Below are 15,791 nucleotides of genomic sequence, written 5' to 3' on the forward strand. Positions count from 1 at the left end.
ATAAGTCAACTCCACAGTACCATGCTGAAGTACAGACTTTTAATTAGTTCCCAAGTTAAGCCTCATTCGCTGCTGGCCTTGGCTACAGGCATCAAAAAGCCACAAGCTTTCATAAACATCAGTTAAGGGTGCCAGAGCTGCCACAACAACTCTGTTGCGGCACTGGGAGTTATCAAATTCGTCTATGACACACTGCATTAAGCAGAACTGCAGACAGTGGGAGTAAGAGAATATTATTAGTATTATTGCTACTGTAAGATCTAGCAGATCTAATCATGGACCAGGACCCCATCACAAAAGGCACTACACATAACGTGAAAATGATAGCCATGTCAAAAGTAGTCTATAATGTGATTACAAGGTAAGGAACAGACAAGAAATTGAAGGAGCTACAGATCTACACAAAATAACCTACCCCCTTAAGTGATTCAATTGAATAGAGACTGTAATTTGTTTTAGAAGTAAAAAGCAGAACATCACCATCCCCTAGCACTGAGGGGACTGCAGTAAAATATACATGTATATATATACATACACTCACACACACACAAAGATTATATATATATACACATACATATATATATGCAAAATGTTATATACATATATCTAAGAATATATGTTGGTTGCTCCAAAAGTAATGTCTCCAGCTATTTCCACAGAAACTAAAACAGATAGAGGGAGTACAATAGTACCATTTGATAGAGCAAATTCTCAGCTACAAGACAATATTTTTCAATGCAGTCACCACAATTAGCTGTGCATTTTTGCCAGCGATGCACAAGAGCTTGCATGCCACACTCGTAACAACCTGCATCAGTCAAAGTGACCAACTGTTGCTGATGCCATTGCAGAAACACAACACTCACCACTTCACTCTGCTGACATGTGCTGCTTACTCTCCATAGATGTTCAGCAAGAACCAAGGAATGTCAGTGGGTATAATTTTTCCCATGTGAAGAGATTCAGTGGTACACCTTTGCTTCATAAGCACTTCTGTGTCGGACATCATTCGGTCAGACTGCCCCCCTGCTGCTGTCTGTCACAGGACAGCAAAATGTAACGGGATATTGGTGGGAAGGTTTAGCCTTTACTGCCATACCTCCAACATCCACCTCTGACATCATGTGCCAACGTAACATAGGAGGCATTACTTTTGGAACAGACTTCATATAAATAAAAATAACTCCTGCATATATTTCAGAGTTTCTTCAAACAGTGAATCTGAGAAAGAAAAAGTACATTTCTTTTTTGTTAAAACAGCATAAATTTTTGAGGGGAAAGTATCTCCGGTTATCTATGCAAAGAATTATTTAACAAATAGGAGGAAAAGCCCCCATACACCATATATAGCAACATCCTTGGGAAGCTTTAACCAACTGTTAAAAGACAGAAGGAAATATTGCCTTTTCCCCACTGAAGAATGATGTATTTTTACATTCACTGTTTTGAAGAAGACTGCAATGGTGCTTCTACAGCTCTGAATGTCTCTTCTTGGAGTGGGGAAGAGAAGCAATCTGGGCCATTCCTGCATCCACAAAATGGTAGAAGTAAGATAAATGATCTTCTGCTGTTAGCTGTCACTGAGAAGTTCATTTTAGCTCAAGAGGACTAAATTCTGTCAGAAAAGGTTTTCCTGTCAACTGCCAGGCTGCGGACTCTGTCACAGGAGATTATTGAGAACTTGATCTTCCATTCCAGAGAAATTGGGCTCCAGCAAAAAATGTTTTAGTCAATAAAATAAACTTTATTTTGAATCTGCCTGAGGAGGCATATGTAGATATTTCCCATAAAAAAGACATTCTGAAGGACATTTCACAGCAGTAACATTCCTCATTTCTCTTGTGTCATTTTGATTCATTTAATTTTCTCTACTGCAATGCCGTAAGACCAAGGTTGACAAAGCCAATCTCTGGTTTATGGAATAGATATGTATAGTGCCTGAATAACTCATTCAGCTTGCTGCCTACCAGCTACCAGCCTCTTTCTCCAAGGTTCGACAGATTCAGGAAGAAAGCAGACCATAAGTTACAAAAAAAAATATTTCATAGCCCAGCACTTGATTCCTGAAACCTTTTATCCCATTGTCTCCATTCACATGATCAAAATGAAAACATAACCTCCATGCTCACTTCCATCTCTTAATTGCTACAAGTCCATTGCATGACATATAACAAATGTTTTTTTGTAGAGATGTGTCAACAAAGAGAGTAAGAGTGCACTGCTCTTTTCCTACAAGTAATGTGCTGTCAAAGAGAACAGAGAACTAGAATATCAGTACAACAAAATGATATAGTCTGCAGCTGGTACTTTAAACTTACAAATTAGAGTTTTAACATAATATGACCTGTTTGTATCAAAAAGTCTCAAGAAAAATGAATACAAATGATACAAGTGAAATATAATATTTGAACACCACAAGAATGTAAAGATTTCACTTTCTCATTCATCATAAAAATCTGTACCTTCCTGGGAAACACCCCCATTTTGATAAAATTACATTTTTGATAAAAAACAACTCTGTTTAAATTGCTTCATCCCATTCCAGTCAATGCATTATTATAGTCATATTTTCACCAATAAGTTAAGCATTATGTTGGTAGTCGTAAGATACAGCCATATCCCAAAAGACCTTTACAATTTAGGAAGACAATATGAGCAGAAAGGGCAGGAGTGTCAAAGATAAAAGTACAAGAGGTGTCTACACTTTAGCCTTGTGATTTAGTGTGGGGTGAGAAAAGAGGGAAATCCCTTCAGATTTTCTGGACCATTCCCAGAATAGAGGGAAGTTGAAAGCACTTTTGATGGAAAGACTTAATAAGAAACCAGATATAGCTAACTGAGAAAAGACATGAAAACAGGTTTGTGAGGGCTACAGGGCAGTATGAGTCAGGCACAGAAGGGAAAAGAAGGAGCTGAGATTAGATATGTGCTCAAGAGACTGCTTCACTAGAGATCCCAACTTCATAGCTCATAGTGTTCTTGAAATGCAACTGGTAAAGGGGCTGCAGATGATCACAGAAGAGAGCAAGGGTGATTCTGAAGGAGGGGAAAAAAAAAAATCTTCAGATACAGGAGTCCGCCAAAAGCAAAGTAATGGCATAAATGTAAACAAAATGTAAACACTTTCTCAACAAGCATGGAAGATAAACTTTATGAATAGATCCTGATGAGGTTGCAGAATACAAGTGATTATTTTGATTGCTCTTTCAGCAACTGGCAAGACATATCTCTTAAGTTAAACCAAAAAGAATGGATGGAGTTCTTTATTTTAACCACCTACTGAAACAAACACATTACCCCAAGAAAATCACAGCAATGTTTGTGAGTTTTCTGGCGGACCATTCCGTATTACCACAAGGCAGTATCCTTTTGAATTTGGTTCATCTTTGCTTCTTAATGGTCAGTGGGCTTAGAAACCTTGCAGTCTCTACTATGTTATCTGGTGGGTATTTATAACAAAGTTATGTGATTGTCAGTATAAAACTAAGTTAAGGTACGTGTGTTTGAAATATGCATGATATTATCACATTTCAAATAAAAGAGTCATTGTGGTATATTCATCTATGTAGCTGCTTGCTAAGCAAGCTGTATTAGCTCAGTTGATGTATTCTAATAAGCCAGAGAATCAGTTTAAACTATTACTACTAGTGTTAAATTCAAGGATGCTGAACATCTGAAAATGGAATGCATTTTATTCATGTAATAGTCTGATAAATTAGCAAAGCTATCAGCATTTGTGAATGCCTGTATCACAGTAAGAAAACACCTTCATCAGTGACATCAACAGTGGATCTGAGTGTACCTTCAGCAAGTCTGTACATGACACCAAGCTGTGTGGTGCAGTCAACATGCCTGAGGGATGGGATGTCATCCAGAGAAAACTAGACAAGCTTGATCAGTAGCTCCAGAAGAACCTCTTGACATTTAACAGACTCAAGCACAAGGTCTGCATTAGCTGTAGATGTCCCTGTTCATTGCAGGGGAGATGGACTAGATGCCCTTTATGGGTCTCTTCCAACTCAAACGGTTCTACAGTTCTATAATTTTTTAAATCAGTATAAAAACAAAAAATCATCAATGAACTGCAGAATATTAGAAACCAAAACTCTAACCTGACATGAACTTTACAGCCATAAACACATTCAAGACTGATTTCAAAATATCTAAAATAAATGTATTGAGAAAATTAATAGAATTAGATACACAGAAATCAGACAGGCCCGCTTCTTAGATGTAGGAGTATGCTACTGCCTCAATAATATTTCCTAAAAATCTAAATGTTTTATAGTTAAGAATAGAATTTTAAAGAAGCAGAAGACACTGTACAAAAACTGTACTGGAAGCATCTGGCAAAGAAAATGTCAATTTAAAACCATTCTGAAAAATAGGAAGTTTTAATATCTGTTTCACATTCATAGCCTCAAGAGACTGCCAGGGAGTAGGTTTTGCCAAGTACATACTAGCTTAGCCATGGGATTCATACTGCTGCTCATCTCAGCTGCTTGTCATCAAAAGCTCCTTCTATGGGCACTGGGGTCAGTCTGCCTCTCTGAAGCTCTTAAGACTGTGAAGAGGTTTGTAGATGAGTTATTCATACGATTTCTAAATAATTCAACTATGAGAAACTGCATCTGATAGAAAAGCTCAGGAAAATTATAGTCAAGCATTGCTGAACCACGAAAGTTCATAGTAACATGGGAGACAGAAGTGATAGCTGAATACATAATAACCATGTCTAAAAAGTAGTCTTGCTAAACTCATATGTCTGCATGCAAACATTAAAGCAATATTAAATCTTCTGGAAGAGAAAAAAATTGTATGATCAGTCTCCCATTTCAAGAAACCTGTGCAACTCCACTTGCATGTGTCACACAGAAAAAGGAGTACAATCTGGGTCTTGATACCAAATATCTTCAATAAAATCATATGTGGATGAAAATTGTGTGGATCAGACAAATTAATTTATATCTGTGTTTAGCTACATTATTTATTGATTACTCCATAAAAATAAGGTTAAAAAGGGTAGCAACCAGGAATTATTATATCCCAAACTGCATTTTAATATTCACTGTGTGGTTCAGTTTTGCAGCAGCAGAACAAAGAGTGCACATATGCCCCTGCTCAGACTCGGGGCCTTAGTTCATGAATTCAGATAATGAGATGGTAAGGGCAGTGTTAAACTTGGGATACCCTCTGCTAGGAAATATCCTTCACACTTTCTGAACTACTACAAATTACATTTACACAAATGGTGACATTACAATTAACAACAGTTAAATCCAGCGCAGATAAAATAAAAACAATGGGAGAAAAAAATTAATGTTGTCAGAATTATTAGCATTCCCAATGCAGCTATTTTAAAATTGACTTCAGTCAGTGTTTAAATTTTAAACATTAGACAGGTCCTCATAACTGGTAATGAGTAACCAGAGGCCAAACTGTAGAATCATGCATCAGATTTTGTTCAGTCTAACGTTAATGAGTCTCTGCTTAAATTGAGTGGGGAAAAAAAAAAAAAAAAAAAAAAAAAAAAAAGTGCAGAGTAAATCTTCAGACTTAGGAGCTGTTAAATCTTCCCTCTACTAATATGAAAAGGAATTGCAGTCTGTGTAGTTCATACTTCAGTCCAAACAGAAGTAAGCAGTGACAATGCCGAGCTGCAGAACATTTTATTCTTTCCACAGTGAGACTTTTGCTATCGTGCGTTAGAAGTTGTTTGATCACAAAATTACACAAAGCAGGTGAGGCTGGAAGGCACCACTGGAGATTGTCTAACCCTGCTGAGAGCACAGTTGCCTAGGATCGTGTTCAGACAGATTTTGAGTGTTTGTAGGGATAAAGACTCTACAGCTTCTCATCTGTACAGTAAAGAAGTGCATTAGGGTATCAAGCAAGACTCAGAGATCCAGTTTGTGTCCATTGCCTTTTTCCTATGCCTGGGCTCTAATAAGAAGAGTTTTTCTCCGCCCTTCCAATCAGGTATTTATACATACAAATCAGATTGCCCTGAGCTTTCTGTCCTCTAACCTGAACAATATCATCTCTTTCAGCCTTTCCACATGCTCACGTACTCCAAGCCCTTCCAGGATCATCATGGAATTTTGCTGGAATCTCTCCAGTATGTCCATGTCCCTTTGTATTTGGGAACCTAGGACTGGACCCTGCACTGAATTATGAGCACATCAGTGTTGAATAGAACAGAAGGATCACACTCCTGACCTGTAGATGATGCAGTGTTTTTCTTGATGCAGTCTTAGACAGACTGTTGGCCTTGCTGCAAAGGCATGATTCTGGCCAACATTCAACTTCTTGTCCACCATAGGTATTTTTCAGTGAAGCTGCCCTTCAGCTGATAACCGGAATGAGGAGAACAATACTAGCACAGCCTTGCATGAGAGCGTAATTACCAACAATCCTGATTGATTCTTTCTTATTCATGACTTAGATGGAACCAGGTGGGAAGCTCGCTGTATCTATCCGTGGAAGGATTTTCTGAATCACTTTCACAAATCATATATTTGCTCAAGAAAGAAAACTGCAAACTAGGAAACTCAGAATGGGATGTACTAGGCTGTCTTCTCACAATAGTTGGGCATAGGAGTTAAATACCTAACTAAAATCTTGTTGGCTGAGGGTCTCTTAGAATCAGGGAAAAGAGAACATAAAAGAACAAGTCACACCACTGTAAAAGATTTATTGTAGGTAAGATTAGTTGTGTGAAACTCCATAATACCTAGAAACTAAAGATTAGTAATTTAGACTTCAACTGCTAAACTGTGTAACCTGAGGTTGATCTTTCTTGATTTTTAGTTATTTATAGAAATATAAAGTGTTTTCAATAACACCCTAGGTTTCTTAGGCAAAAGATCTTAGATAATCAGCTCTAACCCTTCACACTAAGTCAGCATGGAACATACATATACCATCCTTAAGACATATCGGTCCAGAGTGCTCTCAGTAATTTCCATTAGTGGGAATCCCATCCCATGCCTTGATTGTTGTTCCTTAGGAATCCTCATAACTATAAACTGTGTCCTAATCTCAGCACTCCCTTTGAGAAAAGTGAGGCAAATTATATGCCATGGACACATAATAGTATGTCCTAAAATGACACCTAGCATTCATGGTTTAGCATTGTCTTGTTTGCTCAGAAGCTGTTCACTTATATTCCGCTTTTTCCATACTGTGGTACTTTACCTTATAGTAATTCTTAACAATGAGTCCTTGTTCAGCAATTTTGTGTAATGTCATCTTGATCCCCATCATTAAATCAACCTGACACAGAACAGTTGTGTTCTTATCTTTGCCAAGCACTCAGACATATCACACACAAAGGGGAGAGTGAATAGAATCATTTTAAAGTAAAATAACAAGTAAAATGGTAGAAAATCTAGAAAAGCAAGAAAAAAGCAGCAAAAAAAAAAGCAGCAAGAAAAAAGCAGCAAAAAGAAAAGCAGCAAGAATCCAAAATTCTACATGCATTCAGAACCAAAATCAGCAATAAATAAAAATTAGTTAATTTGACAACATCTTTTCTATCTAATTCTTCATTTGTGCATATATGAGCTTCTCCCATGGTTTGAAACACTAGAAAAATGCAACAATTATAGTTATTGCTTTTAGAAATTGTTTGAGGTCTATATTTATTAAGGATAAGGAATGTGCAGACAAGCAATCAGGAAAAAACTAACAAACTTTTCCCCCACAAATAAATAACTCAAGAAGGAATAAGATTGTCACTATTCTTTCTTTTATTTAGTGAATCAGGAACCTTATAACGATTAATCTCAAGTCTCAAAAGTGGGCATGAATACAATTCTATTAAATTCACTTTTCTGTTAAAAATCCAGCCAGTCCATGTCTCACTGAGGAGCCCAGAACTGGATACAGCACTCCACATAAGGCCTCACCAGTGCTGAGTAAAGAGGAAGAATCACCTCCATTTGCTTGCTGGCAATACTTTGCCTAATACAGTGAGTTAAAATCACCTTTTTTTTGTGATAAGGAAACATTTTAGGTTCATTTTCAACTCAGTGCCCATCAGGTCCCCTTTTTCTGCCAAGTTGCTTTTTAGAAGTCAGCTTCTAGCACGTGCTCTTGCTCAGGGTGGTTGCTCTTTGTGTGTAGGACTTCGTACTTTGTGTTGCTGAAGTGCATGAGGTTCCTGTCCTGCCTGCTGAGGTCTCCCTCTGTGGCAAAACAACAACCTGGTGGAACAGTCACTGAGGTTACACTCAACAAGTATGCCTTATCATCCAGATACCTAATGAAGATTTTAAACAGAGTTGGATCCTGTACCAACCCCTGAGGTACGTTGCTGACTACTGACCTCCAACTAGACTGTGCACTGCTTATCACCACACTCTAGCCTGTAGCCTCAGCTATTTGTTTGTTCATCCAGCCAATTCATCAGCCTCTGTGAAGAAGCTCTGTTCATGCCCACTGACATGTATATATGTATATCAAGAAAATACTCAAGAGAAACAAGTGAATGCTATAGTGACAGAATTGTTTTCTAAAGGAAAACAATAGCGTCAGAGTTTTTTATTTTATTTATTATTACCTTGTGAGATTTACCTACAACTTTACTGAACCCATTGGATTTTTTGATGGCATATGTGCCTGCAAGAATTATTGGCAGATATTTGGAAACTGTGGTTTTGAGGACTTGTTCATCAGAGAAAAAAAAAAAAAAAAAAAAAAAAAGTACAATATTGCCATTCTGTCCTTGCTTCCTTCATCTGCATTTGAAAGCCACCCTAAGCCATGTCTTCTCCAGGAGAATAACAATAACTTTACAAGATTGCATTATGTCCCACCTGTCCTGCTAAGATCTAAATTACTGAAGTGAGTAAACAGGAGGATGGAGAAAATAAAAAGATAATTTGCTCTTGGAAACAAAATTAAGTGTTAATTATTGACCCTTTCATATTAGAAATTTAGTATTAACCTTGAAGGAGCAACATGTAACACATCAAAATGGTGATTTTATAGGTAAATACTGTTGAATATAAGTTACTAATTATTACTAATTAACTTCCTGAAGGGCAAAAAAAAAACCAATTATCTGTTCTGTCTCACGATTTATTGAGCAATCTGTAGCCTCCTAAAAATGTACTGTCACTTTCTTGTTTGTTTTAGCAAATGTTTTGTCAACTGCAAAACACTTCTTATGTATTCATTTTATGTCTTGGAAATTAGGTAAGAAATGTGGAAAGAAGGTAAATCTTCACACTTGGAAATATTTAAAATGTCTCAATTTTATTAAAATCCACTGTACCTTATTCAGTTTATAAGTTACTCGTGTTGATCTGAAAGCAGGAGATTGTTTCTGTAATTAATTCCTAAAACACCTGAGTGTGCTTATGTCAAAATTAAGTTTAACTGCATTTCTTCTTAGCATGTGTCAAAGTCACATTTATTCAATACTAAAAACTGTGCAGTTCTCATCCACTTTTTTTTCTATTGAATGACGTAATCTCATTGAGGTAAAATTTGCACTAATTTGATCTCCCTAACAACATGGTAAGGCTAAGAACCACGTTTTAGTGGATGTCACTAGCTGTACTGAGGGACAAGAGAAGTGAACTCATGGTTCTCCAGAGTTATCTACTTTACAGCACTTGCAGATGTTCACTGAACCCCACATTTCTAAACCTATCATTCTGGCATGGGTAATGGTATTGTTGGAAGAAGATAAAGGGAGAGGGCTATTGCTCCAGCAAGTATGATATCATGAATTGATAACTAACTAATTACTGTACTGCTGTATTTTTACCCATTAATTATCGGCTGTTCCAAAACATGAATAAGGAGCTGAACAGTATGCCCACCAAACCACTAAAATAACATCCCAAAAGAAGAGTATTTTGCTCGCTGTGTGCACAGTCATCAGGACAAATGCTGTTCCATTCTTAGTGGGGCGGGCACCATTCATCACATCATCACACGGCATCTCATAGCATAGAGAGTCAAGCAGTCTATGACAGGAAGCCAGCAGTTCCATCTTTATCCCTGCAAATCTACAGGTAGCCTGCATATGTGTTTATGCATGTGCAGACATACACATACACTCCCACCAAATTAGAAATTCTACATTACACATATACTTTGATAAAAATAATAGCTTACCCTGGCTCATCCTTGATTTCTATGGGTAGTAACACTGGAATATTTTTGTGCAGACTGCGGTGTCTTTCTTTTCTCGTTTAAACCCAGAATGCTCTAATTAGCACATCCTAGTCATACAAGAGATTAATGTAATGCCTCTATTTCTAGCAATGAATCAACTCTCCAGTGTAGTATGGATACCTATTAATTATGTAGTCCTCACATTTTGTAAAAATTGTTTGCAAACTCCATCTGGAATACTGATTAGTTATACAGTATACATTATGGGCTTTAATTCTCTCCAACCTTCATAGGGCTATCCACTGTTATTCACCGTGGCTATATTTATATTCCAAGACAATGCAAGCTGTAATTGTGGGTTTAACCCTTTATTGTTGCCGAAGGAGGATGTGGATGCCCCATTCCTGGATGTGTTCAAGGCCAGGCTGGACATGGCTCTGGGCAGTGGTTAGTGGTTGGTTATGCTGCCAGTAGCAGCAGGGGTTGATCTTCGAGGTTCTTTTCAGCCTAGTCCATTCAATGATTCTAAAACATAATAGAACAATAACACTGGTTCTATACTCACGATTCCTGAAATTGCTGAGGACTTCCCTGGTCAGTGCCTGGCTGGTACCTGAGCATGAAACTGAGACTAGGGCCAGAGGATGTCACAGTCAGGGATATATATGAGGATGGTAGGATTCATGCCTATGACAGAGGCCAAGGAAAGAGTTTGTCTTTCTCATGAGACCAAACACAGCTTTCTAGCTTAGCTTATATATATCACATAAAAATATTCTGTGTGGGCAACATAATTATGTCACCTTCCAGCTGTATTCAGTGTAATCACTGTCAAATATTACATATATATATAATTTGAAGTTTGAAGGTTTCTTGTATTTCATAGTCATTTATCCCACAAATGATGTTTGTACTTTCACTTGTAAGTTTGAAAGAGTAAAACCAAAACCAAAACAAAACGTCTTCCATCTTAATTGCCATAATGGGATTTGATCACCATTTGATCTCCATACCAAGCTAGGCGGTCAGTAGCCCATTAGAAGATCACTGTAGCCTTTCCAACAGATTCATACCTGCATAAAAACAAAAAACAAACAAACAAACAAAAAAAGGAATTGTAATTACTTCTTTTATTCTCATTGCTATGTTGGACAAAACATCCATTTATATAAAAACATATTTTCATTCAAATAGGATAATGAACTGAGAACTCAGTTATTCATTTGTAACATTTTAAAGCTGAAGTTAAAACAGGAGCCAAAACTTTTTAGGTGCTGAGACCTCTCTGCTTTAGCAATTTAAAAAAATGGATATTTAAGATGGGAAAAAAGAAGTCATCTACCATTGTTAAGAAGTTCCAGTAGAAGAAACTCCTTGTGACTATTTAGCTTGCAAGGATCACAAATACTACTCAAGATAATTTTGTATAACATGGATGACATGTAAGAGATAAGAGGCCATCTCCACTATGAAGTATGATGGAACAAAAAGTCCTAGTGGGGTTTTTGCTTAGGCATTCTCAATGACACCCTTCTTTCTTCTGTTAGTAGACTTTGTGTCACATACAAAGCAATGCATAGGCTTAATGTCACATGAGAGGCACAGATTCCCCCATAATCATCTGTACACAGGTGGATACAATTCGGTGAACTGTATCCCATGATATGGAAAATAGGGACTTGATATAAGATATTAATTAAATCAGTTCTGCATTTTACATAGCGGCTGTCTTAGCACTGTCATCCTTGAACACCTCCCCTCTGCTACATGAAAAATTAGTGTGAAATCTCTGACGTACTTTGGCTTGTCCTACATATTTTTTCAAGCAGTTTTCAATAACTCTAAGCAAGCAGTTGTTTTCTCATCCCAGTTTCCATTTTATCAACTATTCTCCTCTTTCCAACATTTTTTAAGTTCTGTAACTAACTTTCACAGAGGTGACATTTTACTAGTTCTGGGATTGGAATGTCTTTCTGCTCCATTTATACATCTGGAATATTTACAATTGCTTCCTCAGAGATTTACAGACAGCCCATTTGTCCCCTGACTAGCTGTTAAGGCTATCTAAATTGCAGTATGTTCTTATTTTAGGTCCCCAGCTTTGTCTGTGTCAGAAGGTTATAAAGAATCAGTGAATGTGCTAAAATTCAGTGTCCCAGTTCACAGGATCTTCACTCAGTTATGTTTTGAAGACTTGTTTCATTGTGTTCCTATCAAGACAGCATTTAAACTCCATTCAGAGACAATCAAAATCTTTGTGAAAACCTTTCCCTATTCATTTAGTGACATATTAGGAGAAAATTAAGCACTTCTGGCCAAGACTGACATTTCCTTCTCCCCCACATTTCAGACACTATTTTCACTTTCTTAAGCCACTTCTGGCAGCCTTTTCACAGCCTGTGGGCATGAATGTGAAGTATCCATTGATCATGCTTCAGTCCACATAGAACAGGCTATCAGAAGCTCATGCTTCTCTACACTATGCCCTAAATGTTAGAAGCCTTTCAGGGACTGATCTTTCAAATACTAAATTGTGCAATCAAGTTTAATGGGGTTGCCCACATGCTTGAAATTAAGCAGCTACTGCAGTATCATGCTGAACCAAACCCTAACTTGTCTTTATCACCAACAGTTATCGAGACCCCATTTTTTACTTTAATTTTCCCTACTCTGTCACACAAACGTGCCTATAAAACCCAATCTGTTGTTGCCATTCATACATACAATTACATTCAGACAATATCATCTGAGCCTGAAGTACATAATAAAGAAACTTATAACAACTAGAGATAAAACAAAGCATTTACACCAATTACTTCTGTTTTGAAGAATTTTAAGTCTTTTTAGAATATAACTAAGATAAAGAAGAAAAAAAGGAGAGCTAATGAACACTTCTTGAGAAATCAAAGACATCCCGGTTGTTATGCATCATGCAGTACCCCTGCTATAGCATCCTGTAATGCAGATACAATGCTTGATAAAGATGTTCTCCACATTTGTGTGATTCAGGTACTAAACATTAATTTACATAAAGCATACATGCAGGTAAAAAGCTCTTATTAATTTCCTGGGAGTTTGTGATTCCGTGATTCTGAGTTTACGAAGATAGAGGACACCTGAATTTTGAAGGAGACACTTAGCATCATTCAGTTAAGCTCATAATTGGTGGTCCTACAAAATATCTGAAAAATCAGCTTTAAGCACATCTTTGTATTTTTGCAAAAAATCAAGGATGACATTTGTCAGATGTAAGCCCGTCTCCCTTTGTGCCCTCCCACTACGCTACTTCATCTCTCTGGGATTTTTTCAACAGTAATTTTATAGATCCCAAAATACACAAATTGATACTTGCCAAAATGCAAGGAGTCACAATATTGCCTCTTTTCACCTTTCATGTGCTACGTTTGTTTTTTCTGATCACACTTCCTGCCATGCCACCTCCCACTTGAGCCTATTTGCCTGTAATTGTCTACAGCTGTGCTGACCTCAGAAATTAGAAGTCATTCTCACTTGCTTTCCCGTTCTACCTCTATCTGTGTTTTTGCCATTATATGAGAGGCACAATGTCATCAGGATACTTTCTTCTGTGGCATAGGGTAAGATTTTAATCATGTTAATAAACCAGACCATCTGCTGGGTTGAGTGGTTTTCTGTTATTAAACACAAAGCCAGAAGCAGGAGGCTGACCAGCTCACCAGGTAGCTGAGGGAGGTACTTGAGCCTACTCCATTGCTCCTTTCAACTAAAGTATTCTAAGTTCTACAAGTGAAGAACCTACTTCCATTGCCATCGTGGATCAAACTGACCCAAGTTTTGCAGTGAAGGTAGTCTTTCCACTATTATAATTTTAGCGGTATAAAGTGACAACAGTAAAACAAACAAGATTCAGTGAAGTGTCTTCAAAGAGTTGCTATGGCGATACTCATTAGGTGCTCCATGCCAAAACATAATGCTTCAGGTTACTTTGAAAATGTGAAAAAAAGATTGAATCTTTTTAGTCTTGTCCTAATTCTGTCACCACTGGGATGACACAAAAGAAGGCAGAGCTTTGATTTTACTTTTTTTTCCCTTTTTTTTTGCAGTCAACATTTTACAGAAGTATTTTCCCAAAATAAGATCCTCTGTTTATCACTCATATTAAAAAGAGGAAGACAAGAGGGAAACAAGGAAGTAGAATTAGGGTCACAGAAGCAGAAGTGAAAATAGAATTACAAAGAAGGAAGAAAGAGTACAGTTGTAGCTGAGAGAAATGTATTTTAGTTTCCAGTGACATGAGGGAAAATAGAATATCTTCTGAAAAGCAAAAAAGCTTTTGACTTATGTTTATGAAAGAGAAAGTTGATAGAAACAGTCCTAATTCAGCAGCACAATGATTATGAGGATGGAGAATTTTTGAGCATGCTTAATATATCTGATGAAACAGATTACATTAACTTCACATGCTTAGCCCAGCAAAGTAGAAGGGTGTCCTCTCAGTTAAACAGAAGACGTTTCCTCCTACTGGAATGCCTACAGGTTATCCTCTCCACTGTGCCCATGCGTTGCCTGGGAGAGAGAGAGACGGAATAGACAAAAGCCAGTAAAGGGAAAAGTGTGAGCAAGCTAGAAGTTACAGGTGACCAAGCACATGCCCCTGAGCCACACAGCTGACAGCGCAGGTTTAGCTGGAGGGGACAGAATTCTGCCTCTGCCTTGTGACCTGGTACAGCTCTGCAGCAATACTCTGTCCCTGTTATGGAAAGCAGTGAGCAGTTCTAACAATAATGAACTCAGGTGAATAAAATCCAGCTGATGCTTCTTAGTTAAATTGTTTTTGAACTGCTAGCAAGACTGAAAATCTTGTAAAAAATATTTGTTATACTAGTAGGCATGTTTATGAATGCGTCTGGGGAACATATTTGCAGACTATAGAGGGGCTGTTGCATTTTAGAACTCAGCTTTTCAGGGAGCATCCATATCCCCCAAATTTAGCACTGACAATATTGTCCATCACCATCTCAGCAAGCAAAGCATGAGTGAGATCAGCGCAGGCAATTTTTCTTCAATAGGCAATTTTCAATGTAGAAATGGATGAATAATACTTTTTTAAGTTATTCTCAGAACTTGACAATGTTTCCTATTTATAAATAACAAAGCTGGTCAATGCTTTACTCTACATTTTCCATTCATCATGGATAGGCCATAGAATGGGGATATAGATCTCCAAGCCTGGGGATCTATTAATCTGCAGTGAGTTGAGAGGAGATTTATCTACGGGATAGAGGAGGATCCTGAGCTCCCAGGGATGGTGACAGCATTACCACAGACACAGTTATCCATAGTCAAGCCTGTACCTGTCCAACATAAGTGTAATCTCCAATGACAAAGCTATCACGTTCAGTGAGAACGCAGCCTCAAATCAGTTGCACGTTTGAGGCAAAAGAACAAAACCCAGCCTCCACAGCATGCATCCAGAAGCACTGGCCAGAGATATTTTGCATTACAGGAGGACAAAAGGCCTCACAGATGTTCCCTGGGCTGTTGCTGAGCTGCAGAATCATGGAATCATTAGGGTAGGGAAAGATCTCTAAGATCATCTAGGCCAACTATCCACCTACCACAAATACTGCCTACTAAACCCTCTCTCTAAGTACCACATCTACATGTGTCTTGAGCACTTT

Source organism: Excalfactoria chinensis, chromosome 1 (assembly GCF_039878825.1).
Source record: "Excalfactoria chinensis isolate bCotChi1 chromosome 1, bCotChi1.hap2, whole genome shotgun sequence".
Taxonomy (NCBI): Eukaryota; Metazoa; Chordata; class Aves; order Galliformes; family Phasianidae; genus Excalfactoria; species Excalfactoria chinensis.